The sequence below is a fragment of the Neovison vison genome, chromosome 11 (genome assembly GCF_020171115.1).
Source record: "Neovison vison isolate M4711 chromosome 11, ASM_NN_V1, whole genome shotgun sequence".
Classification (NCBI taxonomy): Eukaryota; Metazoa; Chordata; class Mammalia; order Carnivora; family Mustelidae; genus Neogale; species Neogale vison.
This window is the reverse complement of record NC_058101.1, coordinates 54,163,572-54,176,615: the sequence shown is the minus strand read 5'-3', so window position 1 is coordinate 54,176,615 and position 13,044 is coordinate 54,163,572.

Genomic DNA, 13,044 nt, shown 5'->3' with positions numbered 1-13,044 from the left:
TACTTGACTATCTCTGCTTGACTTATTACAGTCAGCATAATCTCTTTCAGTCCCATCCCGTCTTCATCCTTTCTGATGGAGGTATAATACTCCATTGTGTATATGGGCCATATCTTCTTTTTCCATTTGTCCATTGAAGGGCATCTTGGTTCTTTGCACAGTTTGGTGACTGTGGCCATTGCTGCTATGAACATTGGGGTACAGATGGCCCTTCTTTTTACTACATCAGTATCTTTCGGGATAAATACCCAATAGTGCAATTGCAGGGTCATAGGGTAGCTCTATTTTTAATTTCTTAAGGAATCTCTGCACTGTTTTCCAAAGTGGCTGCACAAACTTGCATTCCCACCAACAGTGTAAGAGGGTTCCCCTTTCTCCACATCCTCTCCAGCACTTGGTGTTTACTGTCCTGTTAATTCTGACCATTCTAACTGATGTAAGGTGGTATCTCAATGTGGTTTTGACTTGAATCTCCCTGATGGCGAATGATGATGAACATTTTTTCATGTGTTTGTTAGTCATTTGTATGCCTTCATTGGAGAGGTGTCTGTTCATGTCTTCTGCCCATTTTTTGATGTGATTATCTGTTTTGTGTGTGTTGAGTTTGAGGAGTTCTTTATAGATCTTGGCTATCAGGGCGCCTGGGTGGCTATCAGCCCTTTGTCTGTAGTGTCATTTACGAATATCTTCTTTCATACTGTGGATTGCCTCTTTGATTTGATGACTATTTCCTTCGCTATGCGGAAGCTTTTCATCTTGATGAAGTCCCAGAAGTTGATTTTTGCTTTTGTTTCCTTTGCCTTTGGAGACCTATCTTGAAAGAAGTTGCTGTGGCTGATGTCAAAGAGGTTACTTCTTATGTTCTCTTCTAGGATTTTGACAGATTTCCTGTTTCATATTGAGGTCTTTTATCCATTTTGAGTTTATCTTTGTGTAGGTGTAAGAGAATGATTGAGTTTCATTCTTCTACATGTAACTGTCCAATTTCCCCAGCACCATTTATTGAAGAGACTCTCTTTTTTTCCACCGTATATTTTTTCCTGCTTCGTCAAAGATTATTTGACCATAGAGGTGCAGGTCCATATCTGGGTTCTCTACTCTGTTCTGCTGGTCTATGTGTCTGTTTTTGTGCAAGTACCATGCTGTTTTGGTGATCACAGCTTTGTAGTAAAGCTTGAAATCAGGCAACGTGATGCCCCCACTTACGTTTTTCTTTTTCAACATTACCTTAGCAATGTGGGGTCTCTTCTGGTTCCATGTAAATTTTAGGACTGTTTGTTTCAGCTCTTTGAAAAATGCTGAGCAATTTGTCAACATGGCATTGAAAGTATAGACTGCTCTAGGCAGTATAGACAGACATTTTAACAGTGTTTATTCTTCCAATCCATGAGCATGAAATGGTCTTCCATCTTTTTGTGTCTTCTTCAATTTCTTTCCTAAGTGTTCTGTATTTCCTCAAGTACAGATCCTTTACTGCTTTAGTTAGGTTTATTCCCAGGCATCTTACGGTTCTTGGTGCTATAGTAAATGGAATTGATTCTCGAATTTCCCTTTCTATATTTTCATTATTAGTGTATAAGAAAGCAACTGATTTCTGTACATTGATTTTGTATCCTGCCACATTAATGAATTTCTGTGAGTTCTAGTAGTTTGGGGGTGGAGTCTTTTGGGTTTTCTATATAAAGTATGTCATCTGAGAAGAGAGAGCATTTGACTTGTTCTTTGCCAATTTGAATACCTTTGATTTCTTTTTGTTGTCTAATTGCTGTTGCTAGGACTTGTAGTACTATGTTGAACAACAGTGGCGAGAGTGGGCATCCTTGTCGTGTTCCTGATCTCAAAGGGAAGACTGTCAGCTTTTCCCCATTGAGAACGATATTCGCTGTGGGTTTTTTCATAGATAGATTTTGTGAAGTTGAGGAATGTTCCCTGTATCCCTATACTTTTTAGTGTTTTAATCAGGAGTGGTTGCTGTATCTTGTCAAATGCTTTTTCTGCATCAATTGAGAGGACCATGTGGTTCTTCTCTCTTCTCTTACTGATTTGTTTTATCACATTGATTGATTTGTGAATGTTGAGTCACCCTTGCATCCCAGGATAAATCCCATCTGGTCATGGTGGGTAACTTTTTAAATGTACTGTTGGATCCTACTAGCTAGGATCTTGTTGAGAATCTTGGCATCCATATTCATCAGGGATATTGGTCTGAAATTCTCCTTTTTGGTGGGGTCTTTGCCTGGTTTGGGGATCAGGGTTATGCTGGCTTCATAGAAAGTGGCTGGAAGTTTTCCTTCTGTTTCTATTTTTTTGAAACAGCTTCAGGAGAATATGTTTTATTTCTTCTTTGAATGTTTGGTAGAATTCCCCAGGGAATCCATCAGGTCCTGGGCTCTTGTTTTTTGTTGATCACTGCTTCAATCTTGTTACTAGATATTGGTCTATTCCGGTTGTCAATTTCTTCCTGATTCGGTCTTGGAAGTTTATAGGTTTCCAGGAATGCATCCATTTCTTTTAGGTTGCTTAACTTATTGGCATATAATGCTTGATAATAATTTTTGATGATTGTTTCTATTTCCTTGACATTTGTCATGATCTCTCCTCTTTCATTCATAATTTTATTAATTTGAGTCATCTCTGTTTTCTTTTGGATTAATTGGCCAGTAGTTTATCGATCTTATTGATTCTTTCAAAGAACCAGCTTCTAGTTTTGTTGATGTGTCCTACTGTATCTCTAGTTTCTATCTCATTTATCTCTGATCTAATCTTGATTATTTCCCTTCTTGTGCATGGGGTTAGCTTAATTTGTTGTGATTTTCCAGTTCTTTAAGGTGTAAAGAGAGCTGGTGTATTCTGGATTATTCAGTTTTTTTGAGGGATGCTTGGATGGCTACATATTTCTCCCTTAGGACTGCCTTTGATGTATCCCATAAGATTTGGACCAAACTGTCTTCATTCTCATTGGTTTCCATGAATTGTTTAAGTTCTTCTTTGATTTCCTGGTTGATCCAAATATTTTTAAGCAAGGTGGTCTTTAGCTTCCAAGTGTTTGAATTCCTTCCAAGGTTTTTCTTATGGTTGAGTTCCAGTTTCAAAGCATTGTGATCTGTGAATATGCAGGGAATAGTCTCAATTTTTTGGTATCAGTTTAGCCCTGATTTATGACCCAGTATGTTGTCTATTCTGGAGAAGGTCCAATATGCGCTTGAAAAGAATGAGTATTCTGTTGTTTTAGGGTGGAATGTTCTGTATATATCTATGAGATCCATTTGGTCCAATGTATCATTAAAGCTCTTGTTTATTGATTTTCTACTTGGTTGATCTATTACTGAAATCAGTGTGTTAAGATCCCCTACTATTAATGTATTCATACCAATATGACTTTTTATTTATTTATTTTTTAAAGATTTATATTTACTTATTTGACAGACAGAGATCACAAGTAGGCAGAGAGGTGGGCAGAGAGAAAGGGGGAAGAAGACTCCCTGCTGAGCAGAGAGCTCGATGAGGGGCTTGATCCCAGAACTCTGGGATCATGACCTGAGCTGAAGGCAGAGGCTTTAACCACAGAGCCACCCAGGCGCCACAATATGACTTTTTATTTTGATTAACAGTTGTTTTATGTAGTTGGCTGCTCCCATATTGGGGGCATAAATATTTTCACTTGTTAGATCTTCCTGGTGTATAGACACTTTAAGAATGATGTAGTGTCCTTCTTTATTTCTGACTATAGTCTTTAGTTTAAAATCTAACTTATCTGTTATGAGAATTGCTACCCCAGCTTTCTTTTGAGGCCTGTTGGCATGAAAGATCGTTCTCCATCCCTTCACTTTCAGTCTGGATGTATCTTTAGGTTCCAAATGTGTCTCTTTTAGACAGCATATGGATGGGTCCTGTCGTTTTATCCAATCTGCAACCCTGTGCCATTTTATGGCATTTATGGGAGCCTTTATGCTGTTCATGTTGAGTGATTACTGAAAGAAACATTTTTATTGACATCATGTTGCCTGTGAAGTCCTTGTTTCTAAAGGTCTTCTCTGTAAATTTCTGTTCTATGGCTCTCTTGGGTTCTTTCTTCTTTTATAGAACCCCCTTTAATATTTCTTGTAGTGTTGGCCGGCAGTCACATATTCTTTTAAACCTTGCCTGTCTTGAAAGCTCTTTGTCTCTCCATCCATTTTGAATGTCAACCTTGCTGTATATAGTATTCTTGGCTGCATGTTCTTCTCATTTAGTGCCCTGAATATGTCTTGCCAACTTTTTCTGGTTTGCCAGGTTTTTATGGACAAGTCTGACGTTATCTGATGGACCTTGTTCTGTATGTAAGGAATCTCTTCCCCCTAGCTGCCCTCAGAAGCTCTTGTCTAAAGTTGTGATTTATGAGTTGCACAATTAAGTGCCTTGAGGTCTTCCTAGATTCATTGATCTTGGTGGGTGTTCTTTCTGCATCTAGGATATGAATGCTTGATCCATTCCCCCGATTGGGAAAATTTTCATGGAGAATTTGTTCAACTATATCTTCTAGTTGTCTTTTTCCACCCCATCAGGGATCCCAATAATTCTGACCTTGGACCAGTTCATGGCATCATTCATTTCCCTCATTCTTTTTTCATGGCTTCTAAGCTGTTTGTTCCAGGCCTCCTCATGATCGTTTTTCTCTATAATTTGTCCTCTAGATCACCAATTCTATCTTCTGCCTTGGTTACCTTAGCTGTTAGAGAATTTAGATTACATTGGATCTCATTGATAGCATTTTTAACTTCTGCCTGCGTGGCTCTCACTTCCACTCTTAGAGATTCTATGTTGTCACTAGTGGTTTTCTCCAACCTAGCCATTGCCTGGATAATTGTTACCCTGAATTCCCTTTCAGACATATTGTTTATGTCCATATCCAATAGTTCTGATGGAGAGGGTGCAGACCCTGAATTTTTCTTCTGTTGGTTTTTCCTCCTTCTAGTCATTTTGGTGAGAGGTGTTTGAGGGGATGTATAGCTGAATATGTCAACCACGATCCAGGAAAGCTGCACCCTGGAAAATTTTGGAGCAATTAGAAATCACCACCAAAAAGAAAGAAAAAAGAAAAAAAAAGAGAGAGAGAGAAAAAAAGATAAAACTTAGCCAGAATGAACCCCAAGAGTAAGATTTATAAAGTATGTCAACAAAAATGGACAAACAAAAAGACCGACAAAAGTAAATGACAAGAAAAAAAAAAAGAGCCCAGGGCAAATGAACCCCAAGGATAAGACTTATATAATACCAGAACAAAAACAAATACACAGAAACACTCACAGAAGAATAAGATGGGAGGGTGTTTATGAATCCTCGATGTGGGCTAGGAAGGTTATCATTTTCTCCTGGGTGTCTCTTGTTATCTTTTTTAAAGGACTCAACTTTTCAGAGATACAGGGAAATTAAGACTGGTTTATATATAGGGGTAGTATTGAATAGGGACAAAGGATAATCTTGGAGTTTATATCTATATGGACATTTTTAAAAAAAAAGAAAGAAAAGAAAAAGAAACACCGGTATATGTATGAAAAATTTCAAGTTAGTAAGTTATTATGGAATATGTTGTATTAAACCTCTAGTTGTAAGTAGGTTAAAAATGTTAAAAGAACAAGAATCGTGAGAAAGAACTAAAAAAGAAGTTGTAATTATTAACTATACAGATTTTGGGGCGATACCAAGAGCTTAATAAATTATTTTCCCCTGATGTTGGCATTTTATAGTTTTATGGGGACCCTTTGGTGGTTGTCCTCTTGTTCTTTTGGCTTGTCTGCTGGAGGAGGGGTCTGTCGCATTGTTTTCCAGTCAGTCTTGCCTGGATTGAGTTGCCCTGCACCCTATCAAGGGGCTGGGCTCTGTGGAAACTGGTTTTTCAGGCTTTTGTTCTCTGGAGGTTTTTGTTCTTTGGCTGCTTTTTGCAGCTGTCCAGAGAGTCAGAGCAAAAATTCTGTCTGCACCCAGACCTCTGTCTCAGAGAGAAGCCTCAGACTGTTCCCTCTAGGTGGTCCAGAACACACAGACTTTCCCTCTGCAAACTTTGTAGAACACCACAACCTTCCACAGTCACGGCACATGCCTCAGTGGTCGCCCAAGGACCCCGCTTGTTTCTGTACCCCATGCCACTAAAGCTGCGAGTGATATTGGTCCAGGGGGCCCACTTCCAGTGTCTGCCTTTGCTGGGACTGCTGTCTGGAGTCCAGGCCCATGCCAGGGGCTCAGACCCCATGGCTGCGCCTGTCGTGGAAGGCTGTGGTCCCAACTGAAGTTCACGCTGGGCTCTCTCAGGTGCAGGCTGGAGTGCTCCCAGCCCTAGCAGTGGTGCAAACAGCAAAAAGCTGTGGGCTCAGGGACCAGAGACTGGAGGCCCCAGCAGACTCTCTCTGGCATGAGTGATTGCTGGCAGTGACCATCCTGGGACTGTGGGCTTAAGTCCATGCCAGTGACTGCCTGATTCCATCAGTTGCCTCTTAAGATCTTTTGCTCTTTTTGAGTGATTTTAACCAGGCTCTAAGTTAATGCTCATCCCCAATCACAGGTCACTTTTGTATTGGGGTATTACTTTCCAATGTGTCACTTCTGGTGGCTCCCTCCCCCTCTGTTTATCCTCTGCTATCAGTCTGAGCATTCCCAGGCCACTTTACCTCTCTATTGATGCTCTCCTGCCCTTGTAGAGATCCAGAAGTATATAACCTTACATCTCAGTCTGATTTCTTGGGTGTTCAGAGTGTTCTGGTAGGTATTTAGCTCACTTCCAGGTGCAGGTTGAAACAGGGTGTCCTACTTCTCCACCATCTTGCCCCTCCCCTCTAAGGCAACCTAAGTCTTGACAATATGAGGAAGTGCAACCACCCTTCCCCCATACAGGTGACCTAGTGTGAGGAGGTGGTGCTATTAGGGTCTAGGAGCCAAGGATACATGCTGGGATCCTAGACATCAGTGGGAGTGGCCTGGAGAAGGCTGGTACCATAGCAGAGATAGAGCCATACCAGACACAAGATATAGACAGCGAAGTAGTCTAAATTCTACTCCCCTCCCACTTTTAATCTCTGCCAGTGCCTCCCACACTGTACATGCTCAGAAGCCTATTGGCAAGACAGCTTGGGAAGGTTTGCAGGGTCAGCCCACTGTGACCAGGGAATGGATCTGAAAGAAAATGAGTAATAGTAATAGTACAGACACTATGGTAGCAGGGAAAGAACAATCTCTACCTAAATACAACTTTTCATAAATCTATAGGGAAAGAAATACATGGTGGTAGAGCATGTATTCAGAAGTAGGTTTAGATACTAGCTCCTCCATTTACCAGTGTAGTGCTTCTAACAAAGCACATAAACACCGTGAGCCTCAACTTCTTAATTAAAAAATGGAGACATTAAAATCTCACCTACTTTCCTCAAGGGTATCTATGAATGTTTAGGAGATTATATATGGAAAACCAACTATATATGCATACATTATAAAGGATGTTTTTGAAGATGATTTATTAAACACCTAATATGTGCCAGGTACTGACTGTGCTTTACCTACTTCATCTCATTTAACCTTCATATGAGTATTTATAGGTAGGAATAAATTAATATTATTAATTAATTATATTATTTTTATTTATTAAATGTTTATTTAATAAATATTCATTAAATATTAAATATTTATTTAATAAATATTCACTAAATATTAAATATTTATTTAATAAATAAATATTAAATATTATATATTTATTTTAATATTATATATTAATTAATAAATTAGTAGATTAATGACGGAGCCATTAATACTTGAAGTTGAAGAGCGTGGTAAGATTTGAAGCTAGAGAGGTTGATGGGGGCTCAATTTGAAAAAGCATTTTAAATATTGTTACAGAGAGTTGATTGTTTTTAATATTATAGGGAGTCTTGGTAGTTTTTGAAACAAATGAGAGATAAATTTGATCACAAATGAGATCTAAATTTTAGAAATACCAACTTGGATGTCAGGGAGCAAGTTTGATTAGGGGTGGGAGGAGGTGGTGGAATGGAAGACAGCAGGATCAATAATACAACACTTGCTTAGTTCTTTTTCATATCCACTTTAATCCTGTATTTCAAATTATTATTATCATCTAAGAAGAAAACATGCTATATACAGATTTTGAAATCATGTTTCCTGAGAAGATTTACTAAACCTTGATCAAAATTGATATCCAAAGAAGGATTAAGGTTAGAATTACCTTAGAACTTCTGCTGATTTGTTTTTGCTGGTTAAGCCCTAATGCCTTTATGCTACTAAAAGGTATGGATTTGACTTAGAGCCTTGTTCATCCTGATCAGTACAGAGTTTGTGATTGGAATCAATGTTGGGTATGATGTGTGTCTGCCTGCTTCTGGGCTTGTTATGTGTTTTCCTGCCTGGTCCCCTGCACCTGTTTCCATGTGTCTCATTTTGTGTATACAATGAATACATTCTCAGAAGATATTGCAGAGGGCAAAAGGAGCATCTGTTATCCCTGGAAAATTGTACATCTGCTTTAGAGGAGTCAAACATTGATCTTTTTAGAATCAAAATTCTGAATAGATCTTACTTTTATTATTTTATTTGAAAAATATTAATTGATGTAAGCCAATGTGTAGTCTCCTCTGCTGGGAATACCACACATGCTGGGTTATGTGATGGTCCTCAGCACCATTCCCAGTGTCCTTCTTGTGCTCTCCTTAGAGCCTCCAGGGCCAGAAGACTAGAAACTACATTTACCAGCATTTTTTAGTATGTCTTTCTGATTTGCTTTCCTCTAATAAATGACACTGTATTCATGTTGGAAGGTAGAAGAGAAAAGAAGCCATGATACTTCTTTGTCAATGACAGGTACCACCTGGGCTTCAGCTGATAATGATGTTCAGCATCAACTGTGGCTTCTGGGGACACTTGGAAGATCATCTGCCTCACCATTGACCATTCTACTACTTCACCAGTGACCATTAGACAGTGGTTTCCTGGAGTTCCTGACCTGGCTGAAATTTGATTCTCAGAAGACTGGTCAGGGGAAACTTAGAGCTAGTTAGTCAGCCCAACAGCTAGTTAGTCAGTGCCAGTGTTACTGGCACTAAATTCTAGATATTAAATCCTTTCCTGCTCAAAATACCTAGGGAAGCTCCTGTTTTATTTTTCCAAACCTGACCAACATACCCCATGGATATTGGTGCCCCAAGTGACTTAGAAACCCAAGGAGAATTTTTTTTTTTTTTAATAGCTCATTACTCATATCAGGACTCATGGTAAACTGAAGGACAACTTTGAGTGACAAAATCAGGTATATATACTGAGACATCCTGCCTATCCAACATGACACTACATTTCATGAGCCAGACCTTTGAAAATTCAGGATCTCTTAAGGTATGGCTTCCATATTTCAGAGGTCATCTTTTTTCCTTATAGAAAAAGACTTCTTACAGGCCTTGTCTGTAAGAATTCCTCTAGACAAATAGGTAAGAATTCTAGGTTGAAAACAATGACAATGTCACCTGAGACTTATCTTACAGGTGTAGGAACATTATATTAAAGAAGTACAATTCAGGGCTTCATTAGACATACCCATATGTTGGTCTTCCTCCATGCTTTTACTTAATCTTAGATAAAACAGTCAACTTAAAAAATAAATACTACTTAATTCAGAAATTTGGTGTCTAGTGTAGATAATTAAAACTCTGAACATGATTTAATGTCAGTCTTCTCCCTTCCTTAAGCTCTAGCCTGCTTTAGGGTATTTAAGTCCATAATTGGTTGTCTTTCATCTTATTGCTCTGCCTGTTTCTCTTCCTTCACTCTCATTTGTTTGCTTCCCAGATTCTGAGAGCTTCGAGTTTAAAGGAAGTGGTAGGATAAAAAGGACATAACTTTAATCTTTTCTCATGTAACTGGTTTTATGTTCTCTGGTCCTGTCTTATTTTTATTTTATTATTTTTGAGATTATTATTATTATTATTATTAGAGAGCGAGAGCATGAGCAGGGAGGAGGGGCAAAGGGAGATGGAGTAGCAGACTCCATGCTGAGAAAGGAGCCTGATGTAGGGTTTGATCCCAGGACCCTGAGATCATGACCTGAGTGGAAGGCAGACGCTTAACTGATGGAGCCACCCACACACCCATTTCTGTCTTATGTTTAAAGGTCTTTCTTGGGGTGCCTGGGTGGCTCAGTGGGTCTAAGCCTCTGCCTTCAGCTCAGGTCATGATCTCAGGGTCCTGGGATCAAGCCCCGCATTGGGCTCTCTGCCAGCAGGGAAACTGCTCCCTCCTCTCTTTCTGCCTGCCTCTCTGTCTACTTGTGATCTCTCTCTCTCTCTGTTAAATAAATAAATTAAATCTTTAAAAAAAAAAAAAAAAAGCTAGGTCTTTCTTTATCATAGGGTGACTGTTTGGGCCTTTTTTTAAAGATCCCTATTAGACTCTTCTAACTGTAGTCCCCTTGTCCTAGGTGCAGATGCATCTCTAGTCCAGCTTTTTTGCCATAGACTCCTAAAAAAACTGTGTTTATATAACATCTAGCTTCTGGATGCTGGGTTCCCTCTGCTCCTATAAACTGAATTATTGAAAAGGTACCAAAATGATCACAAGTCAGCTCTCTCTTTCTCTTGGTTTTCCCACATCAGGTCCATGGGAAACACCAATGAATCCTTTTCACTGACAAACTCAGGGGCCACAGCCATCCACCCCTCTTCCTTCTCATTTTTCCTGATACATGTGATCTTCACTGCCCTTCCTTTTCACAAACATCTATGATGATTTTTTTCTTTATTTCTTCATTTGAGCCTTTATATTGAAATGCCTTTGTTCAATTATATTGAATCTGAACATTGTTTTCTACTCCCCTGTAGGGATTTTTAAATTTTATTTTATAATCTTTTTCCAATTTCTAGAACCTTGTTGTCACTCTCTTCCATAGTAGAATTGTTAGATATTGATTTGTGGAGCCAGAGCAGTCTTTCTCTGCACTTCACCAGCTATATGACCTTGGGCCAGTCATTTAACCTCCCTGTACCTTACTTTCCTCATCTGTACCATGGGGATAGGAATCGTATCCAAAACATAGTTTCTTGTGAAAAATAAATGGTATGACCTGTGTGAAGTCTTTATTTAATACAGTGCCTTGTGCTCAATAAATGTTGGCTATTTTGCTATCATGATCTATTTCTAGTCACACTTTTACTTCCCGTCATGACATCTCTTATCAGTTACCTTCTCAAAGTAACAATTGCGGTGGAGTAATCTAATCCCCTTTACTATTAGGGGGTCATTGGAAGGTCAGGAGCATGCTAGCATGAACTTGCCTGGAGGGAGGACATGACGAAAACACTAATATGAAGAGGGTAATGCACAGAACCTACAGTAAGCCTTGGAGTTGAGTGGAGGAGAAGGAACTAGCAAGGTAAACAAACAAATAAGCAAGTGAACAGTTGTTAATGTCACATAAGAAATAGAAAAACTCAGTATGAAAATTGTGAATTGAGAGATGTGCTCAAAAGAAAAGATGTCCATATTATCAATTGTAGTAGAAAGGTTAAGGAAATCAACTACCTCAGTAAGAACTTCAACTGTGTTAAGGGAAGAGGTGTCTGCCATGCACCACGCCCTGCTCTCAGCAGTGGCTTCAAGACAAACCTAGTAGATCCAAGCCATGTCCTCAGATTTATGACCAAGAAAATAATTTCTTTAAGATCTAAAAAAGAAAACTATTTGTATCCTGCATGAACAGTGGTTCTTAACCTAGGTAACTTAAAAAAAAAAATACCTGTACCTGGGTTTCACCCCCCTCATCCCAAGATTCTTATTTAATTGGTCTGAGTAGTCTGATATGTTAGAAAACTTCCATGTTAGTTCTAATTTTTAGTCAAGGATGAGAATCATGTTCTAGAGAGTGGTTCTCAAAATATGGCTTGGACCAGCATAATCATAATCAGCATCACCTATGAATTTTTTGAAAATGTGAATCCTTTGGCCATTCCCCGAACACACTGAATTAGAAATACTGTGAGTGGGCCTAACATTTCATCCGAGCTCTCCAGATGATTCTGATACATACTAAAATTTGAGAACCATGACATTAGTATAGAGTTTCAGTGGTGTATTTGGGGGAAGGAAGGCTAGATTGTTAACTTTGCATAGAAGATGTGTGACAAGAAAATGAAAGTGGAGATGAATACCTCCACAGTTCAGCGATAGAGGGTGGTTGAGCTGATCCTCTCATTTCCTCCTTTGCCTTCTGTGTCTGCTTCCATTTTGTCTTTGTCTGCTCCTGGTTTATACGGCTTTGTTCTCTTTATTCAGTTATTAACCTTGTATTCCTTAGACACTGGAGATAAGCTGAACTTCCATACACACCTGATTCCTGGTTGGAAAACTCGGTGAAATATGATGTAGAAGCTGGAATGAATTGGAAGGGGAAAGTGAACATGTGTGTCAGTGCTCAGAAAGGTTAAGTAACTTGCCCACTGTATTTCATCTGGTGGGTCACGGAACTGGGATTTAGAATGCAGGGCTATTTCTCTCCAAAATACATGCTTTTTCTCCTCACTATTGCACTAATCTGTCTCTTCTTCCTGGACATCCTCCTGGGCTATATAGTCTCTAGGCCTAGGTGCCCTGTCTTTCTTGCTGTGAGATGTGGCCATGCAACTAGTTCTAGTTTATGTCAGCAGAAGTGAGTGCAACACTTTAAGGACTGGCTTATAAAATACCACATATTTTTATTCTCCATGCTCTTTCTCTTTCTTGTAGCTTCATGCAGGTATATCTGATAACCTTGTTTGTAAAGATAGGGTAGCAAGTAAGATGGTAGGAGCCTGGGTCCCTGAATCACCTGCTGGGAAGACATGTGATAAGCTTTGGACTTTACATAAGAGGTAAATTTTATAATAAATATAACTATAAATATATTTATAAATAAATTTCATAATAAATTTCACAATTTACATAAGAAGTAAATTTGAGTGGTTATTGAAAAAGAAGCTGGCACAACCCTAACACACCCCAACTCTGCAATGACTGTCACTCAGAACACTCCTGCATTGGTAC